Source organism: Canis lupus, chromosome 36 (genome assembly GCF_011100685.1).
Source record: "Canis lupus familiaris isolate Mischka breed German Shepherd chromosome 36, alternate assembly UU_Cfam_GSD_1.0, whole genome shotgun sequence".
NCBI lineage: Eukaryota > Metazoa > Chordata > Mammalia > Carnivora > Canidae > Canis > Canis lupus.
Genome location: NC_049257.1, coordinates 4,607,675 through 4,632,366, shown reverse-complemented (window position 1 = coordinate 4,632,366; position 24,692 = coordinate 4,607,675). Strand labels below are relative to the sequence as shown.

The window sequence follows — 24,692 nt, the reverse complement described above, 5'->3', positions numbered from 1 at the left end:
GCATTCTCTCTCTCTAAAATAAATAAATAATTTTTTTTTTTTAAAGAGTATTTCATAAGAGGGGTGCCTGACTGGCTCAGTCTATTGAGCATGTGACTCTTAATCTTGGGGTTGTGAGTTGAGTCCCAAGTGGGTGGAAGGATTACTTTAGAAAAAAGGTATTGCATAAGAATGATCAAAATAATTCAAAAATTTAAAAAATAAGAAAAAAAGATGAAAAAGGTAAAAGACATTTGGAGACTTGAGACTAGTCCAAGGTTATGTTTATCTACTAGTAATAGTACTGGTACTAGGGAAAGTTTGGCTTCAACAATCTTTAAAAGAAGTTCTGCAACCAAATAACATATATAATAGAAGGATTAGAACACAACAAACAGTGCTAAGCAAGTAATTCAGACAAATGAAGATTAAAGTCTAAATAAACTCCCCATGATATCAACATGAGAGGGGTGAGAAGCTGAAGAAAATCAAATTGTACTGATGTTCTTATTTAACCTAGTGAGAAGAAACACATAGCAGGTGAGTGTGCCTTTGCTGCTCCCCTAAGGAAGAGGAAGAACCACTGCTCAACACTTGAATGTGGGGCTGGCCTCCTGGGACTCACAAAATGTGGCCAATGTAGATCTTGTGCAACCTTTGAGGTTTAAAAGACCTTGCAGCTTCTTCTGGAATCTTGAAATCACTATGCTGTGAAAGAGCTCAGGATTAAGAGATGCCATGGAGACAGAGGCTCAGCACTCCCAGCCCTTATGGCCAATACCTGAGAACATGTAACCCAGGTCATCTTGGAAAGCCTTGCCCTGACCAAGTCTCCAGCTTACTGCATGAGTGAGCCCAGGCAAGATCAGCAGAAGAACCTCCCTGCCAACCAAGACTTGTGAGAAATTTAAAAAAACCATTGTCTAAGCCACAGAGATTTAAGATGACTTGTTATTACATGATGAGCAAGTGAAACTAATACAGCCATTAATGAGGGCAGGGGAAAATATTTAACTTACATTATTTTTAAGAATCATAAGATTAAAAAATTAAAATTTTCATGCCGAATTATAAGATATAATTTAAAGTATTACTGATCTTCCATTTATTATGTACTACACTATAAGCTAGATGTTATTGACGAGTTTAATGATGAGTAAGACCCTGACCTCCAATCCAATTTACAGCATAAAAGGGAAGACAAATGAAAAAGCAATTACAATAAAATGCAGCTTGAGATCAAGAAGGCAGTAAGAGCTCGAACATGGAAGGCAGGTGTTCAAAGTAGGGTTTCGAAAGGCATGAATAAATGGGGACACTATTCCAGGTGCAGCAGGACCCATGTGGGGAAAAGCCCACCTATAATGTATTAATTAATTTTATTAAGCTTTTATTTACATTTAAAACTTTGCTTTAGGTCCAATAGATTTCTCAAAAACCTCCCTAGACTATTGTTTCACATCATTTGCAATTAAGAATATTTAAGCCATATCAAATCTCAAGCTGTTTAAATAAAAGATTTGTTTTTATCATTAGTTTTTCATATCAAATGCTAGCATTAACAAAGATTAGAAACTAATGAAATCACTAACAGTACATATGAGAATTCAGAAATATGGTAATTTATAAGTGAATTACTAGAGGCAATAAAAATAATGTAAAATTGTTTAATTAAGGACTTGGGCATTTAATAATATTTATAAGGTCTATTAAAAATAAAAAGTATACAACCTAGTAACAATCTGCTATCTTATGCAGTGGTTGTGTTTTTAGTTCATTATATTGATTTTTCTTTTTACATGGACTAGCTAAATGACTTTTCAGTGTCTTGGGATTTATACTAAGCTGTCTAGCTGATAATAATCTAGTTCTGTATTAGATTTCTTAGAAGTTCTGCATTAGACTTCTATTTAAATTATACATTCATTTGTAATTTGAAAGATTCCATTTAAAATTTAAAATTCTCAAAAGTATGCTGCCTAGATAATTTCTAGTATGTCAAAAACAAGGTTCCTATGATTATACATGTGGGAAATACTACAGAGCCTGCTTCCTCTTGAAGATCCCTAAAAACCTTGTGTTCTAACAGGTGATCTGTGGACCAGTTACACTGCCTAATGGCAGCCCATTAGAGCTTGTAAGAAATGCAGAATTTTAGGCCCTGAGACCTACTGAATCAGAATCTTCCTATGAATAAGATCCCTACTATACATACCTTCAAGTTTAAGCAATAGTATAGAGCCATTTAAAAACTCTGAGAAATCTTAAAGTAAATGAACCTGTTTAATCTCATCTTAGTATCGCATATTTGTTTGACCCCTACGCTTTTTAAGGGTCACCTATTAATACTTTGAGAACTTCCACAATAATCATTATTAATGGGCAAATGTAGCTAAAAAGAGGTATTGCTCCAACCTTTACAATTAAAATTGGGCTCTCCCCAGCTTTTCCAGTAATGTCAGTTTATTAAAAGAAAAACATTCATTAAGTACTCTTAAGAAAATGAGAAAGAAAAAATTTAAGTCTTTTTAATAAAGATTCCTGCCAACAAAATTAACCACAAAATTGTGTTTTGGCTGTAAGTTGGGTACCAGTTTCTTGGAAAACTTAGTTTCTAAATGAAGGAATAAATGATTTTCCAGAAAAAGAACCTGGCCCACTCCAGGCCAGGTGTGACTTTTAATTATATTTTTAATGCTTGCCTCATGAATACTTACATGGAAACAGAATGTATACTGGTACTTTGGTTGTAGAGATCAACTCTCCATCTAGGTTATAACAATTTGCTTAAGGTGTCCAGTTTGGGACAGATGTTAATCTATAAGATTTCTCACTGAAAGCCCAGATGAGAAAGAAAAGCTGATAGTTTTGAATGAGAGTCTCAAAAAATACTGATTTTATACATGTTTAAAGTCACTTTTAATAATGCTGATTTAAGCAATGATGCATCTAATGATTTCCAACTTTGTAAGCAGCTCTTTAGTGTAAAAGGGAAAATTTTAGGCATCCAAAATAAAGTACAGGAGATTAATAATTATAAACAATCCTTTCTTTCTGTCCCTGTCTTCAGCAACTTGAAGTTAGAAAACTGATAATTATCTTTTAGTCTCATTTATTCAGTTTAGATTCTGTATGTTTAATGCCGTAGTTTGTTTCCAAGAAGACAAACACATTTTCACACTTAACATCTCCAAACATCTTTCTGAAGAAAGCATAGGAAAAAATACCAACCATTACAAAGTTTCTAGAATTTTGTTGATTACAGATGGCGCATCAGTGAACCACTGTTCTGAATCAGTGTTCTATATCCCTCAACCATGCACTCTAAGTTCAGTGAGAGCAGGGGCTATTTTCATCTGGATCAACACTGTATTCTCAGCGCCTGAAACATAGTACGTGTTCAACAGTTTGTTCAGTGAAAGAATTAAACAGAGGGAAAGAGGGTTGCCTGGGTAGCTCAGGGGTGGGACGCTTGGGTGGCTCAGTGGTTGAGCATCTGTCTTCAGCTCAGGGCATGATCCTGGGTCCAGGGATCGAGTCCCACATCAATCTCCTTGCAAGGAGCCTGCTTCTCCCTCTAGGTCTCTGCCTCTCTCTGTGTGTCTTTCACAAATAAATAAATACATTCTTAAAAAAAAAATAGAGGGAAAGAGTGGCAGCATATTGTGTTCCCATTGAAGTAACATTTACATGCTAGGTAGTGTTAGATTTCAGAACCATCAAGATGCTGAAGGAGCTCACAGTCTAGCAGGAAAGAAAGGAATAAAAACAGTGTGATGAACGAAATGACTCCAACAGTAAAGATGCATAAAAGGTCCACCAGTAGGAGGATCATCGGGGAAGATGACAGTTACTGTAGAGACAGAGAGGTAGAAAACAGCCCAATGTGCTGTGTGCAGAGAATGCTGATGGTCTAACCTGGGGGGTGGAGAAAACAGGGGAGAAAATTCTGGAGATGAGAAGATGAAGGAACCACGAAGGCAGGGAAGAGATGCACTCTGCACCAGCGAAGGTGGGAATATAACCTGGACTCAGATACCAAGGAGGAGGAGCAGCAGAAGAGAGTAGAAGCTAGATGGTGTCAACTTGTAGTAGTGGGAAAACATCTGGAAAGCCCCGTGAGGAGCTAGAAAGCAACTGCGGGGAATGGAGCAACTTCACCAAAGAAGACTTCAAGAAGAACATATGCCAAAAAAAAAAAAAAAAAAAAGAAGAAAAGAAGAAGAAGAAGAAGAAGGAGAAGAAAGAAGAAGAAGAAGAACAACAACACTACCCCACCACCACCACCACCACCACCACCACATGCCATGCAGGACCTGTAAGGGAAAACAAGTCTTCTTTCCATAATGTGCCCAAGTCTCTGGGAATACAATGATAAATGTAATCCTGGGAAAACTTGTCCTTCATTGTCCAGGTGATCTGTTTAAGGAGACTACAAAGAAGTCCTCGAGTATCACTATCCTCTTGGCTTCAATATCCTCACAGGGCACACTTAGATGCTACAGGGAGATGATCCTCAAAATCTAGAGAGAAAGAAAATAGAGCCGCTCCCAGGAGATTTAGAAAACTCAATAAAATAAGGGTAAGATTAGATATGGGCAGAAATAAACTAAGAATCAGTAAATTCATTTTTCTAAATAACTTTATAAAATAATCAAGGAAAGGATCCTAACATCCGGCCCAGAATGAGAATGTGATTGTGACCCATCATGTGTTATTACCATCAAAACTGGAGAAGGGAACAGTCATTATGAATCCCAGGAAGGGAAAACCTAGATCCTGGCTCTGCCTGGGGAAGTGAAAAATATGAGCTCTTCTATATCTATGAGGGACAACAGTCCTGAAATGAATTCTCTCTTGAAACTCTCTTTCCACCCAGAAACCCTGATGGCCAGAAGAAAGTCTGTCTGGTAAACATGGACATTTTCATAATTATGAATTAACAAATTAGCACTCTGGTTTATATTTAGTCTTCCTTCTTAGAACCAAAAAAACTGAGGCCAGGCTCAGGACTACAGTGACTTCAAAGCTCTGGTGTGATTTAGGGGAAGCCTCATTTCTACCACTATCTCATTCTCTCTAGACAACAATCTAGCTGACTAGTGACTCGTTATAATTCAGAAATTTAAGAAAGGGTGACACAAAACTCACATAAATAAAAAGGTTAGTCACCATGAGTAATATACATCTGTTAGTCACTCTACAACAGGATGAAAACAGCTATGTACTTACAGAGCTGCCTAGGAATGTTTTCCATGCCAACTGTTCCACAAATCTCTACCACTGCTGTGCATTTGCAATGCCTATGCATTGCAACTCCAACATATGCATGTTAATTAAACTAGATTCTTTCAACATTCATTAGTTTAAGTCAACTTTTGCAGAAGCTTACCTTAATTCTGAGATATCATTTATGTCTAGTAATCTGTTTTAAAATTTGCTTTAAAAGAAGTGCATTATTTGAAGGGCAAACAATTTTAAAACAAGAACCAGGATAATATGACTCAGTATTCCACACATATCTAGAAAGCACCTAGGCAATTATGTCTGTTTTATACATTTTAAAATAAAGCCTATCATTAGAATTCACAGTGTTTTGTGTTTTATAATTTATACCATACCATTTCTACTGGCTTTAATCCTACCCCCATTTTTATGACTATAAAAATTTTTATGTTTTATTCAGGATTTTTGAAACACTCAGTGGGGCTGATTCAGAGTAGGTATCTATTATTGGCTAGCTTGTGTTTACATATTCTCCTATTTCATGTGTAAAATTTAAATGGTGTGTCTTAGTCACAGGAAAGGTAAATAAGTGTTCTGGTTTGAAAACTTGAACAAATATAAAACTGCAATGGAAGTTTCACTTTGAAAATGTCTTCCTAACTGGTTTCAGTGTGTCTGTCTTCCTCACGTCTCACTATCAGATTTCCAGAAGGAAATTCAATCGGGTGACACAGTTAACTGAGCAAAAGTTATTCATCAGATAAATAATACATTAAATTGTTCAAAGTTACATCAAATTCTTCAACTTGCTAATTTCTTCCAAACATTTATTTGTTTGGAGGTACTGGTAAGTTTTAGCATTCAAATCAAATTGTGTATCTTAACCGAAAAGTATACTTTTGATCAACCTAATACAGTATGTGTGAGAAAAATAAAGACCTTCAATTTAAAGGATTTGAGAAAAGGTTCTGTGGGGCAGGTGACACAGCAGGACTCTAACATGGGTCTTACAGACCTTTGAATGTTCCTTCTCCCCTACATTTCTCTTAGGGCTCTCCTTCCTCAACTCACTGAGGCTTACAGATCTGGCTCCCAAGGGACAACAGGAATTGTGCTGGACCTTGAGGAATGAAGAACTCTAAGACAATGATGGGGCAGATATATCAGTACAGATCACTACAAAACTCAGAGGCCAGGGGATCCCTGGGTGGCTCAGCGGTTTCGTGCCTGCCTTTGGCCCAGGGCGCGATCCTGGAGTCTCGGGATCGAGTCCCGCATCGGGCTCCTGGCATGGAGCCTGCTTCTCCCTCTGCCTGTGTCTCTGCCTCCCCCCATGTCTATCATAAATAAATAAAAATAAATCTTAAAAAAAAAAAACTCAGAGGCCAAAGTTAGGTGGAAATTTGGAAGGGGGCCCTCTGTGTCTGCTTGTCCCCACACTGTGGGTATCCTTATTAACAGCAGCTCCTTCTCAACACATCCCTCTGTGGGTGAGGATTTCCAAGCCTTCAACTCAGCCCTCCTGCCTCCCCCTCCCCAGCAGAGGTCCAGTCCTGTTTCTTGCTGCTTCCAGAACACAGCCCCTCCACCTCTGTCCTTATAACTCCACAAGCAAGTGTAAACCAAGCTCCCTGCCTCTGCTTCACCGAACCATTTCTTCCTCCTGCACACATACTTTGTAAGTGCCTCACCCTTAAGAAGGCATTCCTTAATGTGTTCTGCAACTGTTTTTTTTTTTTGGATGACTCATCTCTCTAGTCCAACTAATCTAGTTAGAGTCTTAACAACACACAGTGCTCATTTTCACCCACTTGTATCTGTTCCTTAAAATGCCCTCACCTATTTAGAGTTAAGTGTATATATATCTGTATTTTCTCTGGTACGTAGTATGTGTGCTGGGGCACTGCATACAATGCCTCCTGACAGAACTGGTTTTACTATGTGAGGAGTTGAAAACAGAAACTGGCTTGTACTACTGCACTTGCAGAAAAATGTTTAATAAATTAGATGGCTCCTATTCAAAGCAAAAGAACCCCTGAACAATGAACTTCCTTAAAGAAGTTCTTTGTTCAGTAGCTGGCACTAAAAATGTCAAAACGAATCAGATTTCATTTTCTATCTTCCTAGTTAGGTAACTTGTTTCTTTTTAGGTGAGAGTTTTGACTTCCTTAAAGGAAGAATTTAGGAAGAATAACCACAACTCAAGAATGCTACATTCCACTAGCAGGAGATAACTCATCCCGTGTCACGATGTGTTCACTCTGGTATTTCTTAATTCTGATCCCTGCAATAATCTAGAAAGCTGTTATCAAAGTCCTGATGTCTCCATATACTAAAACATTACCTGTTCAGATTAAATGGGCAGGAAAATGAAATAATTAGATTATTCCATATTATAAAAACATGTTTCTTATTGCCACTATTAAAAATAAAGGTATCTGTGCCCTGATTTAATGAGCGGACCAAAGCAGCATTTAGTGATACTAAAACAATGTGACAGGATGCCTCAAAGAGGAACTATATCTACATCTCTTAAAATTTTACTTTTTTTTTTGCTTAATATTTCATTTTTTCAGAATGTAAAGGTAACTTTAGTTTATCAAACTGATCACAAATTCAGAATCTAAATTAATGTGACATAACCAAGTCTCAAAACATAAGCATTTTGAATTTAAAATACTGTGTCCTAGATGCATTTTAATGTCATTTTAATTTGGGGGGTAGGGGTAGCAGGAAGACTTGCTTTTATTAATCTGAAGATCATAAATAGTGATTTGAAGTTCACTGACAGGTTGACAGGGATATGCTCATATTTCTTTTAGATACTGCAGAGAACCTACCTAATGCCCTCTGAAAAGTAGAACATTCACCAATAAAGTATGGCATTACCGAGTATAAATAAATAATGATTGATAAATATTTAGAACCTTGGCAGTGCAAAGAAGACCACATGTTAGATGACTTTCCACAGCCACCCCAGAATCTCTCTACAATTAAGGTAATAGTGTGAATATAAAATTTTGATGTCCAATCAGCCTAGCAGGAGTATAATGGCTGTGTCAAAAATACCATCTGTCTAAATGGAAGCACATACCCTCACAACCTGTAAGAATTACAGCAACATATATAAGTTTGAACATCAGAGGTATTATGATAAATTAGACATTTAATTTAACGTTTGATGAAGATGGAGCAAGCTGTCACTTTGATGGAGTAGAAAAAGACACTGAAAAGGCAATCTGCTTATCTTATAGCCTAACAATTCTCTCTTCTTTCTAAGTCACTACTACTACTCTGAAAGTAGCAGATCTCTCACTATCAATTTCCTACCTATATATCAATTGTAAACTATTAAAACACATGCAAGAACTGTCAGTGGGAGTTGGAAGTGCCTAGGACTTGAAGTGGTTTCTAATCTTCTCTCACTGGCATCTTCATTTCTGTTTTCCGTGTTTTCAATGGAATGTCTAAGGGACAGAGTACTCTTTGGGTGGGGAAATGCACATGTCTATGAAAGGAGAAAGGCAGCAGGCACCTTGTAGTAGAGCCACAATGAGCAGAGGTGAAGAAAGTCCACTACTGGGGATGGATCCAGGAATTTTTAAATCATGGACAAAAGATCACCACGGAGAGCACTGTGTTCACATTACCCTGCATTCAACTGGCAATAAAGATTGAGAGAGCTTTTTCAAGTAGTAGCCTAAGAAATTCCGTGACCCTAAGCATCACTTTCTTATCGATTGCTTAATACATTTCCTCTGCTCTTTTGGTATCTGTGAAAAAAACAAAAGAAGTTTGAGCAAGACATCAACATTAACTTTAATAATCTGATGGTCACGAAAGAACTGAAAAACAAGGACGCCTGAGTGGCTCAGCAGTTGAGCATCTGCCTTTGACACAGGGCGTGATCCTGCAGTCCCGGGATCCGGGATCCAGTTCCACATTAGGCTCCCTGCAGGGAGCTTGCTTCTTCCTCTGCCTGTGTCTCTGCCTCTCTCCATGTCGTTCATGAATAAATAAAATCTTGAAAAAACAAACAAACTGAAAATCAGTGTTTACTGTCAAGAAGCCCAAAGTCTGTCCTATCAAGGCCTGCAATTTACCTTTTGAAGAAAGTGGAGTTTTTCAAATGGAGTAAGACAGGCAAGAGATAGAGCTGGGAAAGCAACAGATGAAACACAACTGAGAGTCGGCTGGGACAGTCTCACATTGCCATAACTGAGTCCCAGTCTCACAGACCTCTGTAGAGCTTCACCACTGTGATATCTAAACCAGCTGGCTTTCAATTTACTGTTGACTAACAGCTGCCAGGAACAGCTACTGAAATTACATCACAACAAAGCCACTACGTTAACAACATGAAGTCATCTTTGTACCTTCACAGTTGTCAGTCACATGGAAAGAAACACTGAGAAATACACAGGTCTCTCTCTAGACTTGAATTCATTATTCCGATTCAGTATGTCATACCAATCATTTATGGATCAACATATGTGCACCACTGCAAAATATATGTCATGAGAAACGTACAAAATATGAAAACGTCCAAGTGACTGGCATGTCATCTCGGCTTTCAAAGCAAAACCAAGTACAAAACAGCCTATGGCTGGATGGAATAGGCTTTAGGTTGACCAGGGGAATCACTGACCATTTCTCACCTCTGACTTTCTGTAATTCTGTACTGTCAACCAAGAGAGACAAAGTAGCAACAGCAACTCCCAAGACCAGGTCTTCAAAAGTGAGTGCAACCATGAAGAAAACCATTAACTAAATATGGTTCTTTTGGAAACCACTTAGCCATTCTTTTATTAACCGCTTTTGATTTATCTTCCCTAGCCAAAATATTTTTACCAGCGTTGGCTGGCCCATCCATCCTAAGAGTATACAAGGCGAAATTATATCTACAGGAATTTCTTGGCAACAGTTCATAAAAGCATTTTAGTCAGACAGAACAGGGGAAAGTTCCACTCTAATGTTTCTTTCCTATTCTCTTCAGATAATTATAATATTCTAATTTATAAAATTTTACTAATAGTGAAAAAATAGACATAAGTATAAATTTTGAAGAGATAATTATGTCGAATCGATCAGATTTCAAAAATCACAAAATAGTATTAAACAGAGTAGCAACAAACTCTAAGGAAGCCATTTAACCAAATACAAGATTAGTCAAGAAGCACTTTGGTCAGAAATGCTGGAGATCACCAACAGACACCAAACACTGGGGCTAACTTCTGTGGTAGCAACTTATACTTGAGGACTAATAAAAACAGCCTCACACAACTCTAGAGACAGGAAGGACCTTGAAGATCATCAACAAGATAAGTTTTTCAAATTTCTTATTTTCTTAACCCCTTTCTCTAAATAAACTCCAAAAGTAATACCAATACATAAAACAATAAAAGCAGGAGCTACTCTTCCTGGACCTTCTTTATCTCCTCTGCCACAACTGGTCAGGCTGCTCCTCTGAAGAAACCATCATCGAGAATGGCACTTTAGAGAGGTGACGGGAGGCTCTGAGCCAGGAGACAACCTACCCAAGGTCTAGCTAATAATGCATCTGCTGGTTCACAAGGCAGCGTTCTTTCAATTGCAGGATGCAACCAAAGCAATGCAGTCCTAAAAGGAACACGAGTGAGCTACCATCTGACTCAAAAGTACTTTCTTAATGCTATGCAACCTTTTTAAATTTCAAAATCTGCAGTATAGCTATGAGAGAAAAAGTTGGGATTTATTGTTTTCCAAATGTTTTAATGCTTCAGAATGAGGACTGCTTGCACTAGCAGTTGAAGGATGAGCCTCCTGTAACCACTAAAAACAATTCTGTAGCCATGAGTTCAGTTTCAATTTTCATGTTTCTTGGCCATCAACAGGTGTGTCCTTCCAGACCCTCAAATTCATCATGTCCACAGCTGAATTCATTGTTTTCCTAAATCTGTATGGTTTATGGAATACCTTTCTTCCCAGTATCTAAAGCCATTCAAAATAGTTACCCAATTCATTCTTATAATATCCTTATGAACTAAGGAGGAGCAGTACAGAAATACTTTATGAGGGGGTACTTGGGTGGCTCAGTTAGTTAAGGGTCCGACTCTTGATTTCAGTTCAGGTCATGATCTCCAGGTTGTGAGATGGAGCCCCACATCAGGCTCCATGGTCAGCACTGAGCCTGCTTGAGAATCTCTGCTTCTCCTCTACCTCCCAGTCCCCCGCCCCCTCAGATGTGTGTGCATGTGCACATGCTCTCTCTTTCTCTAATAAGTAAATCTTTTTTTTTTAAAGCAAATGTTTTATGAGGTAGAGTCCATGATGTTATGGCATCAGAGCCAGGACAGGAATGGAGCTTTCTCTTAATTTCAACTTGAAGACACTATTAAGCTCTTCTGTCCATTTTCTCATGGAAAGAATCATGTTTGTGAACACTGGTATGAGCAGGAGTTTAGCAGTCTACAGTGACTCTTCGTATGTTATAATCAATAGCACAGCCATCAAAAAAGCTAAAAACATCATTGAAATTGTTAGAAAATATAACATTAGATATTCAATATATTTAATATTTTGGGAATTATAATAAATTTGGTCAGAATAAAGAACTGGAAATTCCTGTGTACTTGTAAGAAAGACAAAAATAGCATCTAACTTGCTGTCACTTATATTCCAGGTTAGCTAATAAAGTTTTTTTAAAAAAATGTATTTAGGGGATCCCTGGGTGGCGCAGCGGTTTGGCGCCTGCCTTTGGCTCAGGGCGCGATCCTGGAGACCCGGGATCGAATCCCACGTCAGGCTCCCGGTGCATGGAGCCTGCTTCTCTCTCTGCCTGTGTCTCTGCCTCTCTCTCTCTCTGAGTGTGACTATCGTAAATAAATAAATAAATAAATAAATTTAAAAAAAATGTATTTAGAAGAATAAACCTGATTAATGAACCTAAATCATCCCCAAAGGAACTTTAACACTACCTGTTTTAGTAAGTTTTACTAACATTTAAGAGAAAAGTGAGGGCTTAGTTTTATGTTTTAACTTGTCTCCCACTCTTACTAGAAGAGCTAAATTAACAGTGAGATAATCATCTCTTAGGAATATAAGCATAAGAAGCAAAGATGGCAAAAATGGTAAAGTCAATGCACCAGATAAGTCTCAGATATTCAAAGCTGGATCAGCCAAGTTTTCAAGGAGTAACTCTTGTTATGGTGGAAGAAAACGGGCTGCATGTACATTCATTGCCCATTCCAATATTTACTGAGCATCTACTGTGTATGAGGCACTGGGCCATGTGCTTTATAAAAACCTATTTATATTGACTTTCTAACACTGATGCAAAGTTAACAGCTTAAAAGTCACTGCAATGCTGTAAATCGCCACTTCTCAAATTAAAGAAAACTAGCAAATGTACATTTGGTAATTTACCAAGTAATAGCAGTCATACTGTCAGCACTACATATATTTAAATCCAAATATGTGGAATGCAGTATCTTAGGAACAGCAAGAAAAGGAATATGGCTAAAAAGCATCTTAGGGACACACAGGTGGTCAGCTAAGTGACTGACTTTTGATTTCAGCTCAGGTCATGATCTCAGGGTCATGAGATGGAGCCCTGTGTCAGGCTCCAAGTCTTAAATATAATTACAAACCATGAGATCTCTGGTGAAACTTTCTTACATTTTCTGTGTTTCAGACTCATTATATTTGAAAATCATAAAGATCACTCTTTACTAGAATTCCTAACCAGTGGTTCTGAGTAAACAGTCCAGCAGGTTCAGCAAAGACCTAGACCTACTGGATCAGAGTTCCTGGGAGGAGATCACAGTCACTGTTTTTGACAATTGCTCCAGGTGTTTCAGACACACACATGAAAGGTTGAGAATCACTGTGCCAAAATAACAAATCAGAAGTAACATAATAAAACAGTGTTTTCATAACTCTATAAAGATAAAAAATACAGTTTGGGTTTATATTTATAGAAAATTTTACAATAAAATGTTAAAGAACACAATTTCTTAACTATAGAATCAATGTTGAACTTTTAGATAAGTCAATAACTCAGAAATTATTTATTGGGCTTGAAATTAAAAAATTGTTCCAAGTAAAGTATAAACTTTGCCCAGCTGTTAAATTTTTTTTTTTTTTTTTAAGAGAGAACATGTGAGTGGGAGGGAATAGGCAGGGGGAAAGGGACAGAGAATCTTTTTTTAATTATTTTTTTACTGGAGTTCAATTTGCCAACATATAGCATATCACCCAGTGCTCATCCCGTCAAGTGCCCCCTCAGTGCCCATCACCCAGTCACCCCATTCCGCCCCCCCCCCACCTCCCTTTCCACCACCCCTTGTCATTTCCCAGAGTTGGGAGTCTCTCATGTTCTGTCATCCTCACTGATATTCTCACTCATTTTCTCTTCTTTCCCCTTTATTCCCTTTCATTATTTTTTATATTCCCCAAATGAATGAGACCATATAATGTTGGGACAGAGAATCTTAAGCAGGCTTCATGCCCGTTATAGGGCACTTGATCTCACGACTCTGAGATGGTGACCTGAGCAGAAATCAAGGACACTTAACTGACTGAGCCACCCAGATGCCCCAAGCTGCTAAAATATTCAATTAAAAATTAGATATTTAAAATGCTTGGAGTGTTCAAATTTTTAACATAAAATTTCAATAATGTAAGATCTTAAAAGCACAATTTAAAAAACTTACGAGTGCATCCCCAGTAAGAAAATATAAGATAAAATGTTTGTATATATATATGAAAATAGAATTTCATTTTACAAAAACATTCTTCATGAAGTTACTTATGGGATTCATTTTTAGTAGTGAATTCTCTTAGTCAAACCATTGCATTGCATTTATTTATATGTTATCACAGTACTTTTGAATCACGGGAGGAGGAAATTAGAGGTAAAAGGAGAATCAATGGCATCTGAAGCTAAAGTGTTAGATTAGAGTTGGCTACCAATTAAATTAAATATGAAACAAATTAAAGCATCACTGAAATTCCTCTCAACATATCTTCTACATGAGACGACATGCATCTATGAAACATCAGAAGCATACAAGTACAGTTAACAATTTGGATATTGCTTATTTCATCTGACAAATGTCGCTTCCAGGAGTTTTTCCAATTCCTTCATATGTGTTATGGCTCAAAGTTTTAATTAGGCTAAAGAATTCCTATGAGGGGAGGTTCTAACTGGATTTATGCAAAACAGATGTGGATAGCAAAGCTAAGAGAGGTAGAAGATGGCCCTAAAATCTTTAACACTTCTTACCAAGAATTCCCACAGCATTCTTAAACATATAAATAGAAGACCACGGAGCAGAAAGTCTCAAGGATTTGTGCCAAAAGTTTATTTTAAAACAGGGAGAGCTTACTATTCTTGCTTTTATGAATGTCTACTTTTATTCTTACAAAAACTATTTCTAACACACTGTAGACACTATATCACACATAAACATTCTGTATCACCATCAGCACCTATCAGCAGGTGACTTAACACAACTTTGTGAACCAATGTCTCCAACTGCACCAAGTGAATCTCAAGGGTAGTGTTGCATTGGAAATGCTTTTTGTTTGCCATGAGACTACCTGGGCTGAGGGAGCAGAAGTCTGGTGGTGGGAGGTCAGCTACAGGCAACTGTAGAGATTCACCTCAAAGGTGAACAGGAAAGGAGGTGCTAAAGGGGAGGGGTGAAGAGAAGACACTTCAGCTACAGACCAGATGGGACTTGGGGATAAGTAAGACGGCAGGCAAAGTGCAGAACTAGGAACTAAAGGTGAGGCATTTTGTAACAGAATTTTAAAGTTCAAAGGGGCTTGAGAGATGATTGAAACTTAAGGTTTCCAGCCCAGGGCACTAGCTTGGGCTCTAGCTTCTCTGAAAGCTTTCTGGGGAGCTCCCACACTAGGAATAGGAAGATACCAATCTCAGAAGAAATAGAACCAGAGTTCAGATGGACCCTAAGCTACAAGGCAGGAATCTGGATTCTAATGGACCTGGAGGTCACTAATAAGGAGTCCAGTACCTTATTTCCAGGAACCAACATCAACATATCTGGTAGTTCTAAAGATACGAAGGACTGAAAAGTAAGAAGATCAAAGTCACAACCTGTTTTAGGTGAGAAAATCTTACATCTGCATGGTGATATTGTGCATGTGCTAAGAAGACAGTATGAGAATGAATCAAAACCATACATTTTAACAGAGACTTAAATAATAATCATGCACCTTTCACACAACTATAAACTTGGCTGTGCCCTCACTCGGGTATTTAAATCTGCCTCTTTAACAAAACAGTATCAGATGACAAGACATAGTGGCAAAGTCCTGGAGCATAGCCAGTTCACCAGCATTGAAGCCATGCTCACTCCAATTTAGCTCAGTTGTCTGGACATGTGCAGTGGATGGGTATCAGCAGGGTATGCAAGCAGCTGCTACATGAGAACCTCAAGCAGGGAGGCTGTGCAGGGCAGGGAGGGAGAAATCTGTGAAGATGCACTAAAGTGCAGCTTTGAGTAATGTGGCATCTGTGGAATGCTGAGAAACAGAAGCACATAAACCAAACTGGCATGTAGCAATTAGAAATAAAGTGGCTCATTTTAAGTGACATCAGTGGATACCTAGAAGGGCAGAGTTGCAAGGCAACAATAAACATTGGGTTTATGGTTGTTTCGCTTTATTAAATGAGACATTATCACTGGTAATGTTAGCCTTTTTAATAACACATCTCTGAAGTCACATAGCCCACTTGAGGCCACAGCCCACCAGGCCCCAGGGTCTGCTGCAGTAGAATAGGGAAGCCCGCCCCAGGGATTACAGTGTTCCCAGATTGCTGCTGAGCCTGGACCCTTCCTTAGGGAGTTTTGAAGATGCTTGTTGTCCTCACCAAGTTCAATCTAAAACCCATCTGTGCCTAGGTCTAGCAGCCATGCTATATTTTGCCAGGTTTCAGACAAAGCAATAGTTCTACAAAATGGCTCCTAGTTAGAGGCAGCCTCCAGCAGCCCAGTAAAAGCAAGGACACTGGGCAAGGTGATTCGGAATCTGTCGTAGCTCTCTGGTATTCATTCTGCCTGGAGCAGAGCTGCTGAGGATGGCTCCTAAAGGCACAGTTGTCACGGTAACTCAGAATATAAATACCTTTACATTAGTCCATGTCTTCTCCCAGATACCTACATCTCTGAATTTCTTTCTAATATTGGAAAGTCTAAAAGATTCTCTCTTATAGGAAATCTTTTCTAATTAACAGAAGAATGGAAGTCATTTCCCATGGTAGTCAATCCTCATGACTTCTTCACCAATACACAAACTCCCATGGTTTATTAGAAATATTTAAAAATACATTTAATATCTTATCAAATTGACTGGTAGAATTTTACTCCAAAGTATAAACAAGTAGATCTCTCCATCCTCCTATTATAAGGCTGTCTCTCCCCACTTATAAATAGAGTATAATAAATGTTACCACAAAGTCCTCATAAAATTGCTTAAAACAAAGGAATGTCAATCAAATTCTCTTATAAATGGTCAAGGATAAGTTTTCTTAACATTACTTCCTACACAACTTTATAAATATTACCAAATATCAAAGGCAATTTGTAGAGAACAAAACACAGATAAGCAGGAATCTTAAAAATCAAGATCTGTGGATTCACTTATGGATGTGTGTGGCACCATGCTCAGCACCAAGGAGAATACAAGAGTGAATCAGAAGCTAATTCTAACCTCAAAGTAAGTTCAGAAGTAAACAGGGCAGCCCAGGTGGCTCAGCGGTTTAGCACCGCCTTCAGCCCAGGGCGTGATCCTGGAGACCGGGGATCAATTCCCAGGTCAGGCTCCCCGCATGGAGCCGGCTTCTCCCTCTGCCTGTCTCTGCCTCTCTCTCTCTCTCTCTCTGTGTGTGTGTCTCATGGATAAATAAGTTAAAAAAAAAAAAAAAGGAAACAGGATATATGGCTATAAACACATTGTCAAAAAGTACCTGAGGTAATTAAAAGAGGTATAAATAAAGGGGCAATGGTGTATATGCACACATACAGGCAGGAAGAAGGAGGTGCTAGTGATCGGAAATATCTTTGTGGAAGAAATACTTGAGCAGGACTTTGAAGGGTACACAGCCCTTAGACACTGAGTAAAAAATGGGAAGGAGAAACTCAAGGGAGAGTGGAATGCATGGTCAGAAAGAATGGAGGTGGTATACTGCAGGATATGTATAGATCTGAGGATCACTGGGGTTCAGCTGAATGACAAGAGTCCCTGAAGGGAGACAGTGATAAATCCTGGGAAACACATGGATGGCTGTTGGTCTTACTAGGCGAGGCTAAGAAGCCTGACCCTGTGTGATGCGCAGCAGGACTCCAACAAAATATTCAAGCAGGAGAATGATATCACTTTCATATCTCAGGAAGATCACTTTAGCTACTATGTTAGGCTGGCTGGGAAGAAGAGAGGGCAGGAGGCCTTATTGGGAGCATATCCTAACAATTCAGGTAGGAAGAAAAATACAAGTGGGAATTGGACAGACTACAGGTTTGAGAAATCTTACACAAGTCAATCAAACAAAGATAGCTGACTGGACATGGGGGCAGCAGAAAAAGACAATTCAAGCATGAACTACGGTTTTGTCTGGTACCATGATGAAACTAGAGAACACGAGAGGCAGAGCCAATAAGGACTCTCAGTTTGGACACACCAGGTTTGTAGACCTGATGGGTCACTCTGAGGGAGGCCAGCAGAAAACCAGAAAGGACCTAATCGAGATCCACAGCTTCATCAGCTGCTACAAATTGCTTTTGCTCAGCCAGATTCAAGGCCCAAAGTGGCCAACTCTACAAGAGTAGTTCCACAACCCAGGGGGGCCCTAGGTCAACAACACAGGAAAGCTGGTTCAATTGCATACACGCTATCACGGTCTCCATGATTGAAGTAAGCCAGAGATTGCTTAGGAGACACATGTGTGGGGAGAAAATGGAGGCCAATACCACTTGCAGGCTTATGCTGCTAAGTTAAATAAGGACTGTTGTTTCTGTTGCTTGGGGAAGGAAAATATCTATGAACAGGGAAGCCTTTTGTGCCTTTTTCTTTATGAACTCACGTTTTAATAAGAAAGGGTTATCTTGGGATCCCTGGGTGGCTCATTGGTTTAGCGCCTGCCTTCGGACCAGGGCATGATCCTGGAGTCCTGGGATCGAGGCTCACATCAGGCTCCCTGAATGGAGCCTGCTTCTCCCTCTGCCTGTGTCTCTGCCTCTCTCTCTCTCTCTCTCTCTGTGTCTCTTGTGAATAAATAAATGAAATATTTAAAAAAAGAAAGGGTTATCTTTATTTTTCTACTATACACGTTTATCAAAAACAAAAACATTATTTGTAAGGCAAAAATAAAAATTTCTGCATGCTTAGTAACAAACCTTGACTGGTATAATCAACTAGCTTGTCATCATTGGCAGTTTATCAGGATGATTGCTTTCTCTAAAGAAGCAACTGAGTTTACCAGGGCCTTCAAGTTTGCCACTGCGCTATGGGTGTGTGCACCGCACTGCGGTTAGAATGTTCCAGCTTCTTGCAGTAGAAAGAGAAATGATAGAAGTGCTAAAAATAGAATAATCAGGAAACAAACATGCAAAAGTAGTCTGCCCTGATTATTCATGAATGTAAAACATACTAAATTACCTTATATACTAACCCTACAAGTGCCAACAACTTACTATGGAAGATGACTTTCACAACTACTTTCTCTAGCATTAGTTTAATAATTTGTACTAACATTTCTGTAAGATTAGCATCTGACTCCTGATATATACTAGATGCATAATAATAGAATCATAAATTGCAAACTCAAGTCTGGAGAGGTGAGACTTTGATCAATTCATGCATTCTGTACTTTAAACTCTGAATCTCTATACTTTTTATGTTCAGATATCCTTCATTTTATTCAAGAAAACTAGACAAATATATGGGCAAGGGCATTTTTTAACTTGGTTCATGCATTACCAAATTTTTTTCCAGAAATAATTAACCTCATTTGTAACTAAGTAGTTGAAGAACAAGTATTAAGACAATGGCATGATTTAGAACACAATGCCATGAAGTCAGGCCACTGAGCTTTCAAGCTGTAGTAGGGGTCAATGATGCTCTGCTCTGTCACCACACAAATATAAATTTTCCTTTAGGCTAGTGGACAAATGACCAACTATCCTTTAGAATTATCAGAACGCTGACCTCTGCTATTCTAACTTAAATGAAGATATGTGTTAAATAAATATTACCTAGCCAGGGGCACTTGGGTGGCACAGTCAATTAAGAGTCAGACTGTTGGTTTCAGCTTAGGTGATGATCTAAGGGTTGTGAGATTGAGCCCTGCATCAGGCTCTGAGGTCTGTGGGGAGTCTGCCTAAGTTTCTCTCTCCCTCTTCCTCTGCCTCTCTCTCTTTCAAATAAATACATCTTTTAAAAAAAAAAAATCTGGTCAAAATTCAGTGGTGTTATGATTTCTCTAGAGCTAGAGATACAACTGGGTCACAAGGAATGAATTTCTCCCAAGAACAAGCTCAGAAACTGAGCAAGGTGGGTCAACAGCATGTTTCACGACAGAAGGTGGGGACCGGACAGGGCAGGTTGCTCAGCAGGAGGCTGCTGGGCCTGCTGTGCATTAAGGTTGGGGGTGGCGGGCTGGACCGATGCCTGTTTGGGTTGGCAGTTAGGCATCCTCAGGCAACGTACACATCTACAGTGCTGATGTAAAAGGGGCTCATTTTCTAATTTTTAAAAAAGCCCAATAGATCATTTGGTCATATGCATTTAAAATGAAGTTTCCAAAGGCTTCTCTCTTAACCACTACTATAAACTGCTCAAACATGTAGGAAATCTAAAGTGATTGTTACTTTGTACCCCTGAAGGCACCCTTTCATGTAAGGTAATTTTACAGTTCTTATTGTACATGCTTACATACTTTTGGATTCCAGAGCACTGAGCTGATGCACTAGCCCCATGGGCTCAATCCATGGGCAGGCAGCTCTGCTCTTTTCTGTAGCCACAGGCTATGATGTTACCATCACCAGCTGTGCTGTGGAAAGTCAAGTGGTCAGGAGAGGCAGAGCAACTGGATCTCCCCAACTTTCCTACCTCTAATGAAAAATCCATTTACAGCCCTTCTACTGCTGGCACAGGGGCAACAGCATTATCTGAACAAAAGGAGCAAGAGTATATTTAAGAGCAAAGCAAAGCAGAGTAAGTTCCAGAACAGCCTAAGACTGCCCTATCAACCTATTTCCACGGCTTATCCGTGCAGTATCCCCAGATATTAAAGAAGTATCCTGGAGGAGATGGCTATATGGCCAATATCAACATAATAAACCAGATTCCCAATGATTTTTACCACTAAATTAATGCTGAAAAGAAAAATGCAGCCCAAGAAACAAAATTACTATTCACAACACAATTAACATTTCTGGAACACTAGGTAAAAACTAGTAACATATACAGAATCTATCACGAGAATGTAGTGAAGACTGTAAAAATGTTTTTTTATATCTGAGGAGGTTTTTTGTCCATCTCAAATCACCTACACCTTCTAATTTTATATTCACATTCATTTAAAAATGTGTGAAAAGCTGCACAATTTAGAATCTTCTCCCTCTCCCCTTTTTGCCCATCCTCACATTGCCTCAAGGCAGTCATTCATTCTTTTTTTTTTTTAAATTAGGTGAGAGCTAAGACTTTTTTTTTCTCCTTCCCCATAATCCTTTTCTGCCACACTCCACATCTAAGTTTATACAATATTCAAATGTAAAACATCAGATGAACTTTTGAGTACTATAACCCAAAACTTTTGTTTATTTGTTTTTTGGGCTTTTGACTACACACCAAATAGGCAATATTTATTGGCATTTTAAACACTGACATAGCACTTGAAATAAGGTGTCTGGTCTCCATCTCTGAAAAGTTAATGTTATAATAGCAACATCAGCAACAATCTATTGAACACTTCCCATAAGTCAAATCATAATGAGCACTTTACATACAATTCATTTAATCTTCAAGACAAAACCGAGGCACAAGTTAACCCTGGTTCATAACTGTTGAAAATACAGAAGCGAGAAGTTAAATAACTTGCCCTAAGGTCACACACCTAGCAAATGAAACAGTCTGGATTCAAGCCCAGGTCTACCTGTCTCCTAAGCTCTTAAGTTTCCAGTAAAACTGAGAGACCATTTTTAAAACCACAATGTAAAGAATTGGATTTTTTTTTTTTTAAGAGAAGGTAGCTTTTCCTCACCCAGCACTTATTTTCTCCATGTGCCTTATATCTAGCATTGGGCAAGCAAAAGCAAAGAAACTAAAGAGGAGTTGAAAAAGTAGACAAGAGGGAAGACAACTAGGAACTTTAAACTAGGCAAAGAGCCAGGGAAAAAGGAAGGGCATTCAAAAATGCATAAATGCAAAGATAGCCCAACACAGAATAGCAAAAGTTAGCCAGTCCTGTAGTCAGTTAAAAAATATGTTCAAACTGATATCCACTTACCATAATGAAAGGTTAAAAATACAAACATCTCTCTCAAAAAAAATGTGTCTATCTTTAATGGCTATACAGAAGTCTATTATATGATGTATTAACTTAATATTTAGATTTATAGTTTTTAATACTCTAAACAACTCAGCAGAAAACAATCTTTGTCCTTTTGAGTGATTATTGCCTTTCAGCACATTAGAAGTCATGGACCAAATGTACTTTTTTAAGGCTACTGATGCTTAGTACCAATTTCCTTTCCAGAACACTTGCAGCAACGTGAGCTCAACTCAGTGAGCCTCATCTGTACAAGGTTCTATTCATTATTGCCAGTCTTTGTGAGTTTGAAAAAAATGATACCATTTGGTTTAATAGTTACAACTAAAACGGCAGAACTTAAAACAAAATAACGGCTATTTATTTCATCTCATTCAGTTAAAAAACAAAAACAAAAACACAAAAACCCCTAAAGGTAGGAATTATTTTGACATCACTGATAAGGAAACAGGTTCAAAGCAGTTTAAATATTTGTTTAAATTTAATGGACAAGCAAATAGCAAAACTAAAACTTCTACTTGCTTTAAAAAATCATAACTGTTTACTTACAAATTATAAGAAATATTAAATGCATTATATCTATAATGAGAATATTTAGTACCTCAAAAAAGTCTTTGCGGTTTTGTTTAGAAAATTTATTTAAAAATATAAATTAAAAAATGAAGTAACGAAAGTAATCTGCTATGATGTTTTAAAGTGTTTTTACTATCTGTGATTGCCTAGTTTAAATATTTTATTCTATAGGAAACCATCCTTAATGTTATTAATCATCACTTCAGACTTATCAGATTCATAATTTCATCTGATTTCAAATAACTAAGATATATATATATATTTTAAAAGATTTGTGTATCTTAAGGAGAGAGAGTGAGTCTGAGTGAGCTGAAGGGCAGGGGGAAGAGGGGAAGGGAGAGAGGGACAGAGGGGGGAAAGTGAGAGAAAGAGAGAATAAATCCTCAAGCAGATTCCTCACTGAGCACAGAGCTCTATGCAGGGCTCAATCTCAGGACCCTGAGATCATGACATGAACTGAAATTCAGAGATGGCTGCTTAACCAACTAAGCCACCAAGCACTCTGTAAGGTATTTTTTAAGTCACTTATTTAAAGTATTGCAAGGAACTTTCTAGTTCACAGAGTATTTTTGGCACAGTTGATATTTCAAGTGAACTTTAGGTAAGATTGTATAAAGGTTACAGTTTTTGCTACTAAGATATCTTTTTTGTTTTAAACAGAACTCATTTCCTCCTCTACAATTTGAAAAAACAATTTTAGTGCTGAGATGAAATGATTTTCAGGATGCACATAATGGAAATATATAACCTCTTGTCCTAGAGTGCTGAAAACAGAGCAAATGCCTAAAGTAGTATAATAGACGAGTATCTTGAGTTGAAGTATAATGAGAAATATGCTGAGTGCAAACAGCTTTTCCCTCTTCATCAGGGAATCGTTTAAAGTTCCTAAATTTTAAAAAGAAAATGATCCAATTTTTATAATGGCAAGAGTGTGCCTACTTCCTGAAGTCTGAAAATGTCAGACTTATTTTAAATAAATCTTGCACCCCTGAATTCCATTCTCTTCTTCCCAAAAGACCAAAAAAATGTTGGCAGCGCAATCAATAATCACATGGAAGAATGAAATAAGATTGAGAGAAGGGATCTCAAGGGGCAAGGAAAGGGGAAAAGGAAGGAGGAAATCAATGGTCAGACCTCGAATGAAACATCAGGAAGTGTGCTGACCAATGAGCCGGCACATACAAATCATAAGACCAGGGTCAACCATTGCTCACTGTCAGCATTAAGTGCTTGACATCTATAGGGACTAGAGACCTTCTGAGACCTTCACAAGTCTCCAGATTTGCTAACCTCATTATATAGTTGAATTTATCCCTTGACATGCAGGAGTGTCAGAGATCCCTTCACGCCCTTGATGAGGGTTACTCAGGTGCAATGACATTCAATTGTGAAGCAAGCCTAGAGGGCAACCAACCCAGTCTGGAGCAGGAAGATAGGGTTGGCCCAAAGACTGTGGGTCAAAAGAAAACAGTGAAACTCACATATCTGCTAGACTGACTGCCATATGGAAAATGGTACTAAGAGACTAAAGAAGGGTGTGGAAAGATTCAGCCATAAATCAAAACCAAAGTAAGGAAACGGGGCAGCCCCGGTGGTGCAGCGGTTTAGCGCCGCCTGCAGCCCAGGGCATGATCCTGGAGACCCTGGATCGAGTCCCACGTCAGGCTCTCTGCATGGAGCCTGCTTCTCCCTCTGCCTGTGCCTCTGCCTCTCTCTCTCTCTCTCTCTCTCTCTCTCTGTCTCTATGAATAAATAAATAAAATCTTAAAAAAAAAAGATTAAAAAAAAAAAAGTAAGGAAATGGAAAATGAGGAAAGCATTTCCACTGGAGGATAAATACTTCTCCAGAAAGAAAAACACTGGGGATTCCTGGGTGGCTCAGCGGTTTGGTGCTTGCCCTCAGCCAAGGGCCTGATCCTGGAGACCCAGGATCGAGTCCCACGTCGGGCTCCCTGAATGGAGCCTGCTTCCCCTCTGCCTGTATCTCTGCCTCTCTCTCTTGCTCTGTGTCTCTCATGAATAAATGAATAAAATAAAAAAAAAGAAAAAGAAAAAGACTATTGGGCTCACTGATGGATGACATTTACACAGTGTAAATAATGTAAACAATGAATAGTGATTTTATTTTAAATACTTGTAATTTATCAGTATTAGAAAAATGGAAAGAGGGTAAAGAGGTATAAGGTATAAATTTTCACTTACATTTAAAAAAAGTAAGTAGATAACGTCTTATATTATTCAAGAAATGGTATAACCACGTTATTTAGAAATGAAGAGATAAATATCAGGAAAAGTAGCTAAAATAATTGAAAGCATATGCCTCTGGGGAAAAGAACAAGGCAAGAGGATTACTCTAATT

General features: G+C 38.3%; 1 protein-coding gene across 6 annotated transcripts in view; it reads right to left on the bottom strand.

Annotated features, from left to right (window-relative positions):
• Positions 1 to 24,692, bottom strand: part of PKP4 (plakophilin 4) — a 232,433-nt gene that overhangs the window by 169,838 nt on the left and 37,903 nt on the right. The window lies entirely within an intron of this gene.